Consider the following 16763-nt stretch of genomic DNA (forward strand, 5'->3'; position numbering starts at 1 on the left):
GGCGCAAATCTCCATGGGGTTCGGGGTCAGTCCTTGGAGGGAGGAGATGCAGAAGGATCAGAGGGTCTGAGCCAGGAAGCTGAACTGACTGTCAATGGGCAAGGTGCTGGGCACACAGAAGCTGCGGCTTGGTCAGTAGCTTAATCCACTGGCTGTTGTAAGGAAGCCTCTTTGCTTCACCTTGGAATACACTTATGATGGTAAAGCGCAGTCCACTTAGCTTGTGGAGACAGACGACAGTGGGGTTTCCCAACAAGGGTCAGGGACACACCATGAGGTATTTGTCTGCTGAAGGGGTCCCGAGTTTGCATAACTTGGAGAAACACTGTCCACTGAAGCAGCCCCCGGAGTTGCTGAGCATGTCCTTCATGTGTCCTTGGAGAAACCAGGGAGCCAAGGGACCAAAGGCCAGGTCAGCGGAGCCATACAGACTGAGTGACAGCTTGTCCACCCAATAAGAAGACAACCACCCCACCCTCCTGGGTTTCAGAGCCAAATACAAGATGGGCTTTTCTATAGCATGGATCAACATTCTCAAATTGTAGGGTGAAGCTTGATATTTAAAAACATGCCCTCTGACGGCCATCCAAGGCCCTCCAAATGCTGTCTCACTTTGGGAAATGGTAAGATAAATGACAAAAAGCCTCTGCAGCTGCCAGATAGCTGAGGGAGCTGGGGTGGCTGAGGAGAGGCTGCTGCAGGGTAGATGGCAGCTCCTCATCCCACCTGGACACAGAGCTTCATGGCTTCATGGAACACTCCTGCCCCAGCCTCTGCTCTGGGGTCCCCTCTGCTGTCTGGAGAGGCTTCCAGGACCACTGTTGTAACAAGATTAATGGAGCAAATAGCTCAAAGGTTTCCAATATGTGCTACAATTTCTCAAGCCTCATTTAAATATTTCAAATCAAAAGAGGGACTCAGCTGTTATGTTTCTCCTCCCGGATCTTATTAAAATATGTGAGCAGGCTCATGATCATGCTTAATTTGGCCATCACTTCTCTCTTTCCTCTGAGAGTCACTGTGTTATCAACCAGGAGCCTGGTCAGTTTCTCCAAGTTCAAGGCATCAGACTCTGCTCCAGAGGGGAGCCCAGGGAAGGCTGGGGAGTAGCAGGGAGGTGATTGACCCTTTGCTGTGGGAGGTGGGGGGCAAATATTTCAGGAGAACACATTGTGGAGCACTCCCTGGGTGCCAGGCATGCTTTGCCTGGAGCTGCAGATAAACCCAGGATCAAGGTGAGTCCCTGCCATCCTGAAGCTCACAGGGAAAAAAACAGGCTCCTCGGGAGTGGAGTCAGGGCCCCACACCTAACATGGAAAGCCTTCTAAACTACTGTAAAGGAAACAGATTCCAGGGTCAGCGTATGACAAGCCACAGAGCTTAAGTTGTGCAACATGTTTCTGGCTGCTAAGGGTCATCACTGGGAGTGATCATCAACCTGAAAGACATTTCAAAATACTTGGAGTAAGGGAAGTAATTAGATCTTTGTCAAAAGGAAGCACGGATGGGCTGGAGGATCTTGTAATCTCTTTTGAACAGATAATATATGCACAAGGAAAGAATCACAACAGAACCAAGAGGGAATAGTGAGCAAGTCCCTTGTGTATTGTTCCAGCGACAGGATTGTATCTGTGTGTTTTGTGCACCTGTGTGCGTGTGTGTGTATGAAAACTGTTTTTCTTCCCACCTTTGCCAAGAGCAGAGTAAAAGGGCTCATCTCAGAGAGCCTCTGAGACAAAGGGTGAGGCCCCTCTCCTTTTGCTGTACTGAGAGCCACCACAGCTCCTTTTCTGTGGATTGTTGGTTCAGGACCTTGGACAGCGGCCCTCAGAAGTTGAGGATGTGATCCTCCCTCCCTCCTTCTGCACCACCTGGCCTGGCCCCATTGTTCCTCCAAGTTGGCGGGTCCAGCCCTTTCCCCACTCCCTGCCCTCCCGTGTCCAGAACCAGCCCGTAACTCACTGGTGTCTTTCACTATGAAGACTGGAGCCTAAATGTACAAAGATGCCACCGCAGCCAGCTGGAAGTGCAGGGTGGAGGCCAGCAGAGGCTGAGCATGGAAGGGCCCTGTGACGTCCAGCATCCTGCTGTCCACCTCTGCAGGCCTATGCCCTCTCCTGCTCCCTGCCCAGCTCAAGGTGGAGTCCTAAGGCTGTGGTGTGCAAAGCCCAGGCCACCTGCCACTCAGGTGGGAGCTGCTGCACCCCAGACCCAGAACACTAACAGAAAGTTGGGGGCTGCAGCCTCCCATCACACAGAGGCCAGGCTGGGGCTTCTGAAGGGAGCTCAGAAGCCAGGAAGTCTTCTGCAGCCCAGCCTGGCTGCAGACTGCCACCCGCGCTGTTGGACTGACACAGAAAGTGTACCAAATGCGAGAGCAACTTGTGGCTGCCTGCCCCACTGTACACAGCCTTTCTGTTTCCCTGACTGGCTCCAGGCTGAGGATAAAGCAACTGGGGAAACCACAGCACAATGAGGCTGGCTGCAAACTAGTTTCCACTTTCTTGAACCATAATGTGTCAAAATTGACTCATCAATTCCAAGAAACATGCCACACTGATGCAAGTTCATGGCAGGGGAAACTGGGCTGGGGAGGGATACTTTCTGTGCAATTCTTCCCTAAACCTAAAACTGCTCCAAAAAATAAACTCTCATAAAATAAACTCAACTCCCAGCCCTGAGACACTGTCCTCCTCTCTGCTGTGTGTGGCATTGTGGAGGTCCCATGGGAGCCTCAAGCACCCCTCCTGGGCAATCAGAGGTGTTTTAGCTGGGTTGAAGCAGAGGTGGGGTCCTGAACACAGGGCTCTTCGGCCATGTGCTGAGCAAGGACAAGTGACAGACAGGTTGACAGCTCACTGCAGCGGAGAATCACCAGGGAAGAGCCAGCATCTGGGAGGGCAGACTGAGCTCAGAACTCAGCCAGACCAGGGCAGAGTGGTACAGAGAGGTTCAGTGGGGCTGTGTGATCACAGTGTCCTGCTGCCTAGAGGTGCCCCACCCCTGCTCAGCCTCCCGAGAGGGCACAAAGGCAGCTCCTCTTCCAGCTCCACAACACATCTTCCACACCCACACACCACCCACCAGAGCTTGCCAGGCACTCAGAGGAAGGGGCTTTGGAGCAGTGGCTGCTGCTTTTCCAGGGCTCTGCCCACCACCTTCCTTCCTACTGCACAGTCAGCAACAGCCACCAGGTGCCTCTGAAGCGCCAGAGACCCCAGAGCTGGGTCTCCACCTCTGTGGCCTCCATGTGTGTCTCTGGCTGATGTTGAAGAAAAGCATCAGCATCCTCGGATTCCTGCTGGCCCCCACCCAGGAGCCCAAGGACCCTGCCTTCAGGAAGCTTCATTGTAGGTGGGAAATAAGAGGCTCCTTCCCCTGCAGCCCACACCAGAAGAGAGGGAAGAAGTCCCACTCTGAGGATATAGACCTAGGGACAGATCAGGGAGTCCAAGGGGACAGCGCTTGTGCATATGGGTGGCACTTGCCCTCATGTAGAAGTTGGGGTGACTGCAGACCTAAAGGTGAAGGGATGGTTAGGGGCCTCACCATGCAGGAATATCATAGCCCAGCTTTCCAGCTGCTGCAGAAAACACACCCTTCCCACCCCCTAAGGTCCCTGTTGCTTGACTCCAGTTTTTCATGGGGCATAACAGCAGGATCAGTCACCAAAGTCACACCTAATGATTGGCCTTCTCAGCTTGATGGGATTGAGAGACACCCAGGAGATTAGTAAAGCACACTTCTGGGACATCTGGGTGGGTCACAGGTAAAGATCTTGGGGACTGTATCTGGGGGTCTCACCCTTCCTTTCTGGCCCTCTTCCTGCCCTCTGCTTCTTGTTACCATGAGATGGACAGCTTGCTTCCATGATGCCTCTGCCCTGGAGCCAGCCAACCACAGACTGAAACCATGTGCCAGAAGAAACAGCATTTCTTTTAAGCTGTGTTTGCCTGGTGTTTGTCCCAGCAACAAAAAGCTGATTCTGAGGAGTGGGGTTGTGGTGACCACATCTGACTCTGTGCGTCAGAAGCCTTGGGAACTGGTTTACATTTTGTCCATGTCCCAAGACCTGGTGTGAGGCTGAGTTTAAAGACAGCAGCCTAATTGGTCTGGCAGAGCAAGTTTTAAGGCACCACAATGTTCAGGCTGTAGCATGGTTACTCCCTGCTATTTTTAGCCAAATTTACAAGACTCAGAGCAAAGAGCAGAGCAGAAGGATTTGAAAACCTTGTAATTTGGCCCCCAAAAGAAGCCTGTGTAAAGCTGGGCCCAAGAAGATGTTGTTGATAAAGAGATCGGCACCATAGATAAGAAGCCAAGCACTTTGCACCAGGACAGCAGGACAGATGCTGAGAGGGCTTCTCAGGAAAACTGGGCAGGCCCCACCTTTCGAAGGCTCTAGGGTATAGCAGGGCAATGTTGCTTAAGAGAGTTCCAAGGTGCCCTGCTCACTCAGGGCTTCCTAGGGAAGTGTCTACACAGCTCCACTCCCAACCCCCACCAGTTCGGCCATCTAGGAGCTCAGCAGCTGCTGCAGCTGTAATCCCAGCCAATCTGGCTGATGGTCCCAGTGGCAGTCCTTGGAGTCATCCGCATGGTGCTGGTTTTCAGGCACGCAGAATGCAGGAGTCAGAGTGTCATGGAGGCTTCCATCCAGATTTCAAAGAAAACCCTGGGAGGCCAGGAAAAATGTGACGGGGACAGGATCCCTACCAGGAGCCCCCAGGAGGGTGATGTGTGAAGCTGTGGCAGTGAGACAAAGCTGCATGGAGGGTCCAGAAGTTGGAGGTGCCAGGAACATGGAATATCCTCTGAGGAAATCTGCAAGCAGAGCAGCCCAAAGGAGAGGCTGTTGGGATCCAACCAGCAAGGCACAGGGACAGCGCTGCCCAGGGCCTCTGGAGCCCACACTGTGCCACCGGTGCCCCAGAAGCTGGAGAGGGGCCAGGGGCTTCATGTTTGCTTTGCTGGGCCTGGGTTTGTTTTGGTGCCATCCCTCCCTGGGGAATGGGGATATTCCCCTGGGCCACTGTCATGACAAAATCTAACTTGCTCTTTTTAAATGTACAGGGGCTCGGGCTAAGAGTTGGCCTGAGCCTCAGAGAGCTGTAGATTTGGACTTTTGAGCAATGCTGGAATGGTTGATACTTGAGGAAGGAATTAGTGTGTATTCAGTTGTATCAGGATAGTTACATCATGTTAGGCAGGGTCACCGTCTTGTTACTTGTCTATTTGGAGATTACGTATGTCTCAAGGAGACATGAGCGGGTGTCAGGTTGAGGAGAAGTAGGCTTGTGGGGGCTGATCTTGACCACCAACTTGTTTGGCTTGAGAGGCGGAGACTGGGAAACACTCCCTGTGTGCCTGGGCGGCCACCGGGTGACTTTGACAACTGTCTGGCTCCTGGCCCCTTCCTCTCTTGCTCTTTCCCTGCTCTCTGCCCTTCTATATGTTTGTGCCTTGGAGCAGCCAAGCTTGGACTTCTGTCCTCCGAAACCATGAGCCAGAATAAACCTTTGTCCTTTAAGCTGTGCATGCTGGGAATTTCGTCCCGCAACAGGAAACTGAGCAACACACCAAGAGGTGCACATCAGGGCCTCTTGGGCAGCCACACAGCACCATGTGACACTGGAGGGGCCCATGACAGCACAGGGACTGTGTGGGGCAATGCCCAGGAGCCCTCCCGTCCCCTGTGTTCCCACTCTGCTTCCTCCGAGACCTTGAGAAGGCTCAGACCACAGGCGGGGCCTTCAGGCTGGTTGCCCTTCAGGGTCAGAGGCTGCTGGAGGTGAGGAAGAACCTCGGCCCTCCAGAGAGGACTTCCAGGGCCAGCAGACAAATGACAGCAAGACCCCTTCCAGGACATCGGGCTGCTGCCTCAACGTCCCTGGGCACTGCTGGCTGCTCTCTGCCTGTGGCTGCCCTGGCCCCTGGGGACCAGGACCCAGTTCCAGCCACTAGCACCAGTGCTCGAGTCCTGCTAAGTGATGGACTCAGTCCGAAGGGCTCCCCTAGTCCACAGCGCTCGGGGAGCAGGGAAGGAGCTGCAGACCCACGGGGGCAAAGGACAAGTGTGGTGTCGGAGTCGCCAGTGAGACTCTGAGGGCCCCTATGAGGGCCTGAGGGCCGGGCACCCATGCCTCTCCATGTGTTCCTGCTCTGCTGACTCGCCCCGCCCTTGCTGGTGCCTGCTCTGAGCCAGGAACCCACCAGGCCCCAGAAAGGGCAGCAAGACAGGGAGCACCAGACCTCACCCCAGAGCAACTGGCCCCACAAGGCTCCTGAGGTTCAACGGAGGAGACGTGCCCTACCCAAGGGAGCACCGGCCCACAGGGGAGCCCTTGGCACTGTTGGGAGGGGACGGCAACTTCCAGGTCCCTCCTCACTCCCAGAGCAGAGACCGGATGTAACCCAGCAGCCCAGGTCTGCCCCTGCCTTTCCCCACTGCACATCCTGCCCTTCCTGGGCAAGAGTCTCCCAGAAGACCTCGCTGATGCCACAGCCACCCCGCTTCCACTTCTGGTGGGCTGAAGTATTGGGACAGGAAGCTGGGAGCTTCGGAGTGGAGTGGGGCTGAAACCCAAGCTGGGTGCTGCCTCCTCCTTTCCCTCCAGGCTGAAGCTGCATCTTCGGACCAAATGAATCAGATAATCAATACGCCCTCCAGAGCACACAGGCAGGGAAAACAGAGAAACGCCTCCACACCTGGGGAGCTCCGTGATTAACCCCGTGTGGACTGGGGCCGTCTGTGGGAAGGAGGAGTGGGAGGCAGCTGGTGCCCCCCCACTCCCAGCAGGAAGAGGGGGTCAGTGGGGGGCCCCAACAATCGGGGGTCCCCGTTCTGTGGGCACCGAGGCCTAGGAGAGGGGCTCCATCTCTGACAGAGGCAGGACACCGCGTGGAATGAGCGATGGGCCTGGCTCTCTGCACACACACCATTAATCTAGCAGCCGGCTCGCCTGGGGGAGACGGGCAGCTCAGAACGCTCAGGGTCACCTTTCCCATCACAGTGTCCTCAGCCAGTCCGGGTGGCCACCACACACATCAGGCAGCCTCAGCTGAAGGTCACCCAGGCACAGGGCGCAGGATGTGCACAGCCTGGCTGTGCCAGGGCTGAGAGGGGGTGGCGCAGGTACCTCTTGCCCACCAGGCTCTCTGGAGGCCACAGGCAGGCCAAGCCCATAACACCCCCCACCCCTCATCTGTCCTGAGGATTGCTGTGACCTTGGAGTCCAGGGTACTGAGTTCTCAACCCCACGGTGATGTTTCCAGCTGGACGCCGGCCTCCTGTCCTCTTCAGTAGAGTCGGATGGGCAGAAGGGAAGGGGACCATGCAGCAAGGCAGGGATGTGGGTCCGAGCAGCACCTTGTGGCTTCCAGGTGTTTCTGAAGCCCCCACCTGCACCTGACACAGCCCCTCGGCCCTGCCCTGTTCTAGGACCAAAGGGAAGGGGAAGCACAGCTGAGGAGGAGGGAGATCTCCTCATGGCCCTGCAGGGAGTCATCCCAGACAGAGTGGATGCTTCTGGGCTCTGGAGAAGCAGGGGCTTCCAGTTGGTGAGGCCCCCGGGAGGTGCCCCCAGGACCTGCAGGGTGCAGAGGTGCAGAAACCAGCCAGGCCAGCAGGGGGCTCCACCCAGGGACTGTGGAGGAACCAGAGCTGGAAGCAGGAGCCAGAATGCCTGATGTGCAGGAAGGACCTGGTGGGTGAGAGACTCCGCTTCTCTCGTGGTCCCCAGAGGAAAGATCCGGGAGTCAGGTCCCTCCACGGAGCTGGCTCCAGGCCCTGGGGAACGGCAGTGTGACTCAGGGCCTGGTCGGAAGGAGGCAGGTGTGCCCGGACTGTACTGTGGGGGCCTCCCAGGGCAGCTGCCTGGCTCCGGCTGACCACAACCAAGGCCCCACATGGAGCACTTTCTGACCTTGACAGCACCCTCCAGATAGATCCCTGCTATTTTCCCCTTGTACGCAGAGCAAACAGTCAGAGAAGCATGGGAGCCTTCCCAGGTCAGCCAGGGAAGTGGAACCCTGGGCATTGTGACCCTGTGTGGTGCGGTGCTTGCAGCCACACAACCCCTGCAGGTCCCAGGGAGTCCTGATCCCCGCCCTCCAGAAGGGCATGAACGTCTGTATTACTCAGACCAGGAGAGCAGTAAGGAGTCACGCTTGACTTCAGAAGCCTAAATGCCTTCCCACCACACATCACTCACAGCAGCCCCAACAGCCGGGTGCTAACAGCACCCACACTTTGCAGATGAGGAAACTGAGGCATAGCAGGCCGGTCCATACCCAAGGACACCCAGCAGTCAGCAGCACAGAGCCTGACCGTGCGCCCAGCATGGAGTCTGACAGGGGGCAGGGACGGCCCAGGACCACCCGAGCACCCAGAGTGAGCTGATGCACCGCACGGCAGGGCTGAGTGCATGATTAATGAGGCTCAGGCTGGGCGATAAGGCCAACAGCACACTGTCTGAGTGCACCGTGCCCCACTGGCTGCAGAGTGCACCCAGGGCATGCGCCCCTGGTCCTCCAATGGCACAGCTCGGCACAGCCTGACTGGGTCTGGACAGCACCGACCCCTTTCTGCCAAGACAAACGCTGGCAGGGACCTGCTCCAGAGAGGCTGCCTGAGTGCACTGCAGAGGGAGGCTGCTGGGAGCGTTGCTAGGATACAGAGGAGAGGGACGGAGGGCATCGGGACCAGGGGCTCCCAGGCACAACAGCAGGCAGCCTGGCCAGGATCCGAGGAGCAGGAGGATAAAGGGGATGGACGCCAATCTCCAACTTCAATGCACTGGCTCCTGGCTAACATTGACGGAGGCTCAAAGGATAATTTGAAATCTAATTGCTGAGTGTTTTGGTTTGGTATTAGGGATGTTCCACTCGGTAAATATCAAGGAGCTGGAAGCCTTCCTTGATCCTCTGGGCAAAGTTTACTGATGCTGCCCTGGCAGTGGAAGAGGAACTTGCAAAAGCCAAGAGAGAGGGAGGGAGAGAGGGAGAGAGATTCCACTCCTAGAAAGGGAAGGTGCTGGGAGGGAAGGAAGCCCACGCCAACCCTCTCCCAGATGTTTTCTCCGGTGGCTGTGGTCTCAGTTTCATGTGGGAAAAGAAGGGTCCAAGGCCCGGCTTTCCTAAGGGCTCCTCATCAGACTCTCTGCTAACCCAACCCTGCACCACGGAGAGAGAGGGCTGGAGACCCTGCTTGGGGAATGTGCTATCTTGGGACAGCAGGAGTGTGAGGTGTGGACCAAGTGACTGCCCCCAGTGGTAGGAACCTGCAGTGCTCTGGTAGCCTAGGAGAGGAGAGGTGATTAGTTTCATTCTTTTTCTTTTTCTTTTTTTTTTTTGGTAACGAGGATCGAACTCAGGACCTTGTGCTTGCAAAGCAGGCAAGGCACCACTGAGCTAAATCCCCAGCCTTGGGAGAGGTGATTTGTGTAAAATGTTTGTCAAAGGAAATAGTGCTTTTCAAATTTGCATTTTACAAATATAACATGAGAGTCAGCAGCAGAAGAAAACATAAAGTTAGCTCCCTACCTCCTACCTTAAACTAAAAGGAGCCACAAAAAGATCTATGTTCCAGCAACCACAGAGAGATGATGGTTCTCTCCTGGGTAAAAGCACCTTCTAGACAGTTTCATTTTGTTTCCCTAAGGATAGACCCTAAATATCTGCAACTCCTACCGTGTACACAGACTTCTCCATTAAATAAAAGGTTCCTACAAAAATCAATACGAAAAAACTCCAATAACCTAATAGAAAAGAACAGTTTACAGAAAAGGAATTCCAGTGCCTCTTAGATATATGAAAACATGGCCAACCTCACTCGGAGTGAGGGCCAGGGACAACATAAAACCACGAGATAACATCTTTACCTGTAGGCTGGGAAAACATCGATTTGTTGAAGCACTGCCGGCGAAGTTGGAGGGGCACCGGGTGGTACTCACATATAGCTCCTGGGATTACAAATTAGTATGAATGTTATTAATTCTGATCAGACAATATCTATTAAAACTATAAAGGGCCATACTCTGACTCAGCAATTTTCGAAATTCAGCATTTTCCAGAAATTTTCCCTACAGACATATTATTCATGTATGAATCATGTATGAGTAAGAATAATTATTATATCACTGTTTTAATTAACAAAAATCTGGAAATCACCTCGATATTTATCAGTAGTAGCCTGATTATCTAAATTAGGGTCATCCTAAGAACAGACTACTATATAGCTGGTTTTTTTTCCAGTACCAGGGATCGAACTCAGGACCTTGCACTTGTGAGGTAGGTGCAGTGCCACTGAGCTAAATCCCCAGCCCTGTATAGCTATTTTTTAAAAGAATGAATGAAAGCTATTGAAAAACAACATCCAAGGTATATTGTAAAAATACCAGATGCAAGACAATGTGTATAATATACCTCCACTCCTGCAAAATAAGGGAGTAGGTAACTGCATAAACTATCTCCATTATTTGAAAATTGTCAATAAATTAAAAGTTAATGCAGAAAAGGTGTCTTTTTCTAAATGCTAGCCCTCCGCTCAAAACTGCACACCATGCGAGGGCTTCCCAACACACAGGCCAACCTACGGATTTCAGGAGCCTACCGATTTTATGAAATGTGTCTCATAAAACACCTAGTGTTCTTTTGGTACATACTTAGGATGATTTCTTCTTTAAAAGTTTGTAAAGATTTGTCTGTACAACCATCTGGGTCTCATGCTTTCTTTGTGGAAGATTTCTTTTTAAACAGAGATTTTATTTTCTCCACATCATAGGACTTCTTGGGCTTTCTATTTCTTCTTGACTCATGAGTCAATTTTGGTTCCAGGTAGAACCATATGAAGTTCTCAGGATCAAAACACATTGATCCAAGAGACTCCAGGAAAGGAACCCTCAGGCTCATGCTTCTTGTCCACTGCTTTACTCCACCCCCATGGTCCTGTCCACTCCACTTTTTCCTTATGTCAGAATGCGTGGAGATCTGTAGGTGCCCCGCCAACCACAAGTCAACCTGAGGACAGGGCACAGCTACGGCTTCTCCAACACAGCCCACATCAAAATGCTCATGAGCTGCCCAAGTCCACCCCACTGTGTGGAGAGCCTGATCCCCCTCTGCCTCACAGACTGGGGAGTTGTGGCCTCTACATTCCATGTTCCCTACCTCCTAGGGTCCCAAATGGGGCCCAAGGCTAAAACACAGCCTAGGACCATGCTTGTGTTCAGTGACATTCACCCACTACTGCCTGCTGTGTCCAGTGAATTGGAGTCACTCTTTGGTGTGACCTTCCAGTCCCTGAAAGGACATGAGTTCAAGACCCACCAAGGTTACAGCCCAAGGACAGAGACTAAAGATGGGAAACTGGAGGAATCTTTGTCGTGTCTTGCTTCAAGATTTATCTCCAGCCTTGGGCTCTGGAGGTGGATGTCTCTGGTCCCCTGTTTCATTGCTCTTGTGACATAAGTGCCACAGGCCAGTGGCTCTGTAGAGTTTACAGAAGCCTCATCCTCGAAGAGCTTCCCAACATGGGATGTTGAGGGAGATGAGGAATGGGTGTGAGTTCAGCAGAGGGAGAAATGTGAGGGCCTGGGCCATGGTGGGACCCAGAAAAGAGGTGGGAGCAGTGGGTAGAAGAGGCCAGACTGGACGGGGACTCGGAGGCCACGGGACAGACACTGCTGTCACTGCCTCCTCATGGTAAAGCCACCTTGGGAGCGCAGTGTGGGTCACTGGCTCTGGGCCCCAGCAGCCCTGGCTCCATGTGGGGTGGCCCAGTGCCTGGCTGGGTACCTCCGGCAAACCTCACAACTTCTCTGTCTCGCTCTGCCCACCTGGACAGTGGGACCCTCACACTCGGGCCAGTGCTGCTCTTAGAGCATCACACATTAGGTCGTGGAACCCTCAGGCACCCCTTGGGGTGGGAAGCATCATTAGCACCATCAAGAGCACCGTCCACTGAAGAAAGGGAGAGGAGTGAGCCTTGCAAGGCTGTGGAGCCCAGAAGAGGCTCCATGGTGGCTCGGACCCAGGCAGTCTGGTACAGGTCTCTTTCTCCCACCCACTGCCTTCCCTTGCCACCAGGGTCAGACTAAGTGAGTCATGTTTCAGGGCAGGGCTGGCACACACGGAGATCTCTGTCAGGGTGGCTGTTACTGCTCTTGCTCAGGAGCCATAGCCTTTCCGCTGCCTCCTCTGCTGCCTTCCTCTCTCCTCTAACTATTCAATCCCTCAGCTCCAGGACACTTGGCAGCTTGCGACAGGCGACACCCCAAGGAGGGACTGCCAACTCTGGGAGCCTGGACGCCCAGGCTGCAGAGGCTGCTTGGTAGGGGGCACTGCGGTCCATTCCAGCCAGGCAACAGCCTAGGGAGGCAGCGCTGATGAACACATTAATAAATAACATTGCTGTTAAAGACTAGAAGGCTACAGCTCACACGGTGGGGGTAATGGCTGAAGACAGCAGTGGCCTCGGCCTCTGTCCCCAGGAATCCTTCCCTGAGGGTTCTCTGTGACCCAGCCCAGGCCTACCCTGGAGGCAGGGGCTGAAGCTGGACCTGTGACAAGGACAGAAGGACTGGGGGCTGCTGAGTCCCGAGACATCTCCCAGCGTCCTGGTGCCAAGCCCTGCAGAGAGCAGCCTGGTGCCTCTCAAGAGTCAACTGGGCTGGTCAGGAACAGCTGCTGGACCTCAGCAGCTATGCCATGCCAGGACTTCCTCTCCCTCAGGTTCATGATGGCCCAGACACAGCCAGGACCCTGTCACACCTCCTCTCTCTCTGGGATCCAGGCTCCAGAACCCAATCTAGACACACCCCACCTGGACACTCCCCTCCTGGACACACCCCACCCGGACACAGCCCACCTGGACATGCCCCACCTGGACACACCCCACCTGGACATACCCCACCTGGACACAGCCCACCTGGACATACCCCACCTGGACATACCCCACCTGGACATACCCCACCTGGACACACCCCACCTGGACATGCCCCACCTGGACATGCCCTACCTAGACACAGCCCACCTGGACACACCCCACCCAGACACTCCCCTCCTGGACACACCCCACCTGGACACAGCCCACCTGGACATGCCCCACCTGGACACACCCCACCTGGACATACCCCACCTGGACACACCCCACCTGGACATACCCCACCTGGACACACCCCACCTGGACACAGCCCACCTGGACATGCCCCACCTGGACACACCCCACCTGGACATACCCCACCTGGACACAGCCCACCTGGACATGCCCCACCTGGACATGCCTTACCTAGACACAGCCCACCTGGACACACTCCACCCAGACACTCCCCTCCTGGACACACCCCACCTGGACACGCCCTATCTGGGAAGCACCAAATGGCCCAGAACAGAGGGCTGGAGGCGCTGCTATGGAACCCACCAAAGCCCAGGCCTGGTACCCATGTGCTCCTGACATCCATACTCCTGAGACCACCAAGTGCCACCCTGGACAATGACCTCTGCCACCTGGTGGCCTTCCACACATTGCTCCCCAACCCTGGGGCCAAGGTGGCTGGCTGATCCTTCTTACATGGCACTCGGGCCCCAACCTCCGGAGACCCTGGCCACCCCCAGTTCCCTCAGGAGACTTCAAAGTGCTTTTCTAACGGCCTCTGACAGGCACAGTTTGGCCCCAGGCACTCCTCACAGACTGGAGCCCAGCTATAGGGGCTCCAGGGATGGGACTTCGGGCTTCTGCCAGGCTGGGGAGGAGCAGACAGGAGATGGGGAGCCTGAGAGGTCCAGGTCACCTGGAGTTGCCCATCCATCTTTGCACCACTGTGGGCTCGGGGCACAGGACCACCCTGGGGCCCCACTGGCCATCTTGTTGGGTTCCTTCTCAGGATCTCGGGCTCTGGGCTCTGGAATGAGGCCCAAGGGGTTCGGGCTCCCCACAGCCAGTGCCCCTCTTCAGTGCGCAGCGCTGTGTCCCACATCCCATAAGCTCTGTGATCTTCTCCTTCCTCCACTCACCCCCAGGCTCTGTGGCTCCAGAAGGCAGTGCCAAGGGGACTCTTAGTGTCACCATGGCATCCACTCTAGTGATCGGTCCCCTCAGGAGTCACCTCAGAGTCACCTCAGGAGCACTCAGCACTCACACCCTGGAGAGCCTGAGAGCCACAGTCTGGGGGAGGGGACAGCAGGACCGGACCTCAGAGCCTGGTGGGTGCCTCTGAGCTGCAGGGCCCAGTGGCCTCAGGTCTCAGCCCTGCTGCTCCCTAACTGGAGGTACCCGTCCCCTCCCCACTCTGAGCCTGTTTCTCATCAGTAAATGCAGGATCAGCAGCCCTGCCTCAGGGGCTTTCTGAGAACTTGGGTCACAATGGCAGATGGGACAGCTTGGCCCGGGCTGGCCCAGCAGAGTGTGACAGTGATGAGGACCAGCGCAGTGGCACTCCAGTGGCTGATCACCGAGCTGCGGTCCACTGCCTCCTCTCCTCCCTGGGAGGCTCGAGGTCCTAACAGGTGCTCACTCGGTCACTCTCTGTCCCCACCCAGCTTGTCCATGGAATGCTACATGCTCCTGGCCCTCAAGAACCTCCCCAGAGCAGCCTAGGTGGCCCCATAGGAAGGATCTAGACAGGGTCATCTGCCGGATCCCGAGACTCAGGAACTCCAGGTGGCCTGGGCGCCCTGAGGACAGCAGATGGCTGCTGCATCGCAGTTTGCAGTGTATCCTCCGACCCCTGCCCTGGCAGAGTGAGTGGCTCACTCCAGAGCTCTGAGGGGAGCCGGGGCAGGGCCATGGAATAGCACAGGAAGATGCTCGCTTGGCCAGTGCGAGGAGAGACAGGTGTCCATACTGGGGCTGCCAGGAGAGGAGGCTGGGCAGCCCCTATTCAGGGAAGACACATTGCTCTATCTCCATTTCCAAGCAGATGGGAATGAGGACAAGAGTCCTGACCTACACCTGGCCCTAGGCAGCCAGGGGTTCACAGAGCTGCTGCACCTCTCTCCAGACTGAACGCTGGCAACCGCCACACTACAGTGGAGCCTGAGGGGCATGCAGACTGTGTCCTCTGGTCCCAAGAGGCAGAGGCACATGGCTGAGAGGGAGACTACCAAGTGAGGCGCTGCGTGCTGCACATGGACTTTGGACCTGGAGGTGGAGACAGAAGAGCGTCGAAACAAATACATGCCGGGAACAAAACCTTGCAATGTCAACCAGAGAGAAAATAACACCCTGCGAGTTCCCAGGGTGACACTGCACCAGAAAACTCTGCTGACCTCGATGGTTTGGGCGAAGGCATGAGGAGGATGTGGGGACAGGGGCAGCTGGGACCTGCCAGGAAAGTCCCACAACAGAGCTGGACTCCAGGGGCACCGGTACTCGGGGACTCTTCTCCATGGCAACAGCCGCAGATGACTGTCTGGTCCTGTCGCTGCACCAGGCCCCGGCCCACTAACCCGCATCCAGTCTGCAGCCCTGCCGTCAGTCCGGCCAGAGGCTGATACTGTCCCATCTTACAGGAGAGCAGCGTGCGCACGGGGTAAGAATCTCAGCCGTCTCAGTGCCGGCCTTGCCAAGAGACCCCACATGCAGGATACTGGGGCATCCTTGGGGAGCTGAGATGTTCCCAGGTGTCTCCCTCACCCAGAGCATAATCTAGAGCTCACATTGCTTCTTTCTGTCTCCTCTAATCTCCCTTCCCAGAGCCCTGCTGCTGTGAGGGAAGATCCAATTGCCAGGACAGGGACTGAGGGCCTCGCTCCCGGGAGTGGACAGGGAGGACCACAGGGTCGCTCCGTGGCAAGCAGCTCAAGGCCCATCCCCTAGCACAAAGCAGTCAGCAGGGTACACGGTGCCCCGGTGCGTAAAGACATGTGAAGGTCAGCCACACTCCGGGTGCGGGGGGACCCTCTCTGCCTCTTCGGCCTCAGAAACTGGCTTGGGTCAGCTGAGTTAAAGCCACCAGGAAAATAAACACAGGCTACCAAACATGAATGAAAGCTTCAGTGAAGCCTGAGATTAGGCCGAGTGGTCTCCACCCTGATGGTGGTGTGGACAGAGATGGGAAGGGGACTCGTTGTAGCCCACAGAAAAAATTCTCCTAAAGCCCAGGCTTCCCCCGCACCTGCCAGGAGCAGGGCTATGTGAGTGTGCATGCGTGTGCATGCATGTGTGCATGTGTGTGTGCATGTGTGTGGGGCACAGAAGCACTGTGCGTGTGCATCCAAGTATATGCATTATGCTGTGCATGATGGGCATGCTTGTCTGTGTGTAAACACACCAGGGTGTGCAGGCTCCTGCACCCACACTTGGGGAGGAGGTACCTGTGTGTCTCTTGCTTCCTTCTTTCCTTTCCCACCTATCTGCTGAGCACCTACTGTGTGCAGGCACAGAGGGCCTGAGGGTCTGAAGGTGGAGCCTCCCCTGGCAGGAGAGGGGGCAGGTGGGCAGTGGCCTGCAGCAGTGAGCCAGCTGGGACTCTGCACCAAGCCAGAGTGGGAGTATCCAGCCCTAGTCCAGGATGGGAGAGGGGAGGCTGCAGGAGGAAGAGAACTCTGGAGGAGGAAGAGAACGCTGGTGACCTCTGCACCCAGCACAAGTGGCACTGGGCAGGCATTTGGGGGCCAAACGTCCATGGAGTGAGGGATCCAACACCACCTATGCCCAGGAGCCCCCACCCCAGCAGCTGGGCACTCGCTGGGCTCTGCTACTAGCCAGGAAGAACCAGTGAGTCGCTAGTGATAAGCTAGCTTCAACCACAAGGCCCTTCTTG

This window comes from Heterocephalus glaber, unplaced genomic scaffold (genome assembly GCF_053883595.1).
Source record: "Heterocephalus glaber isolate CG9 unplaced genomic scaffold, H.glaber_assembly_v1.0 deba00001447, whole genome shotgun sequence".
NCBI lineage: Eukaryota > Metazoa > Chordata > Mammalia > Rodentia > Bathyergidae > Heterocephalus > Heterocephalus glaber.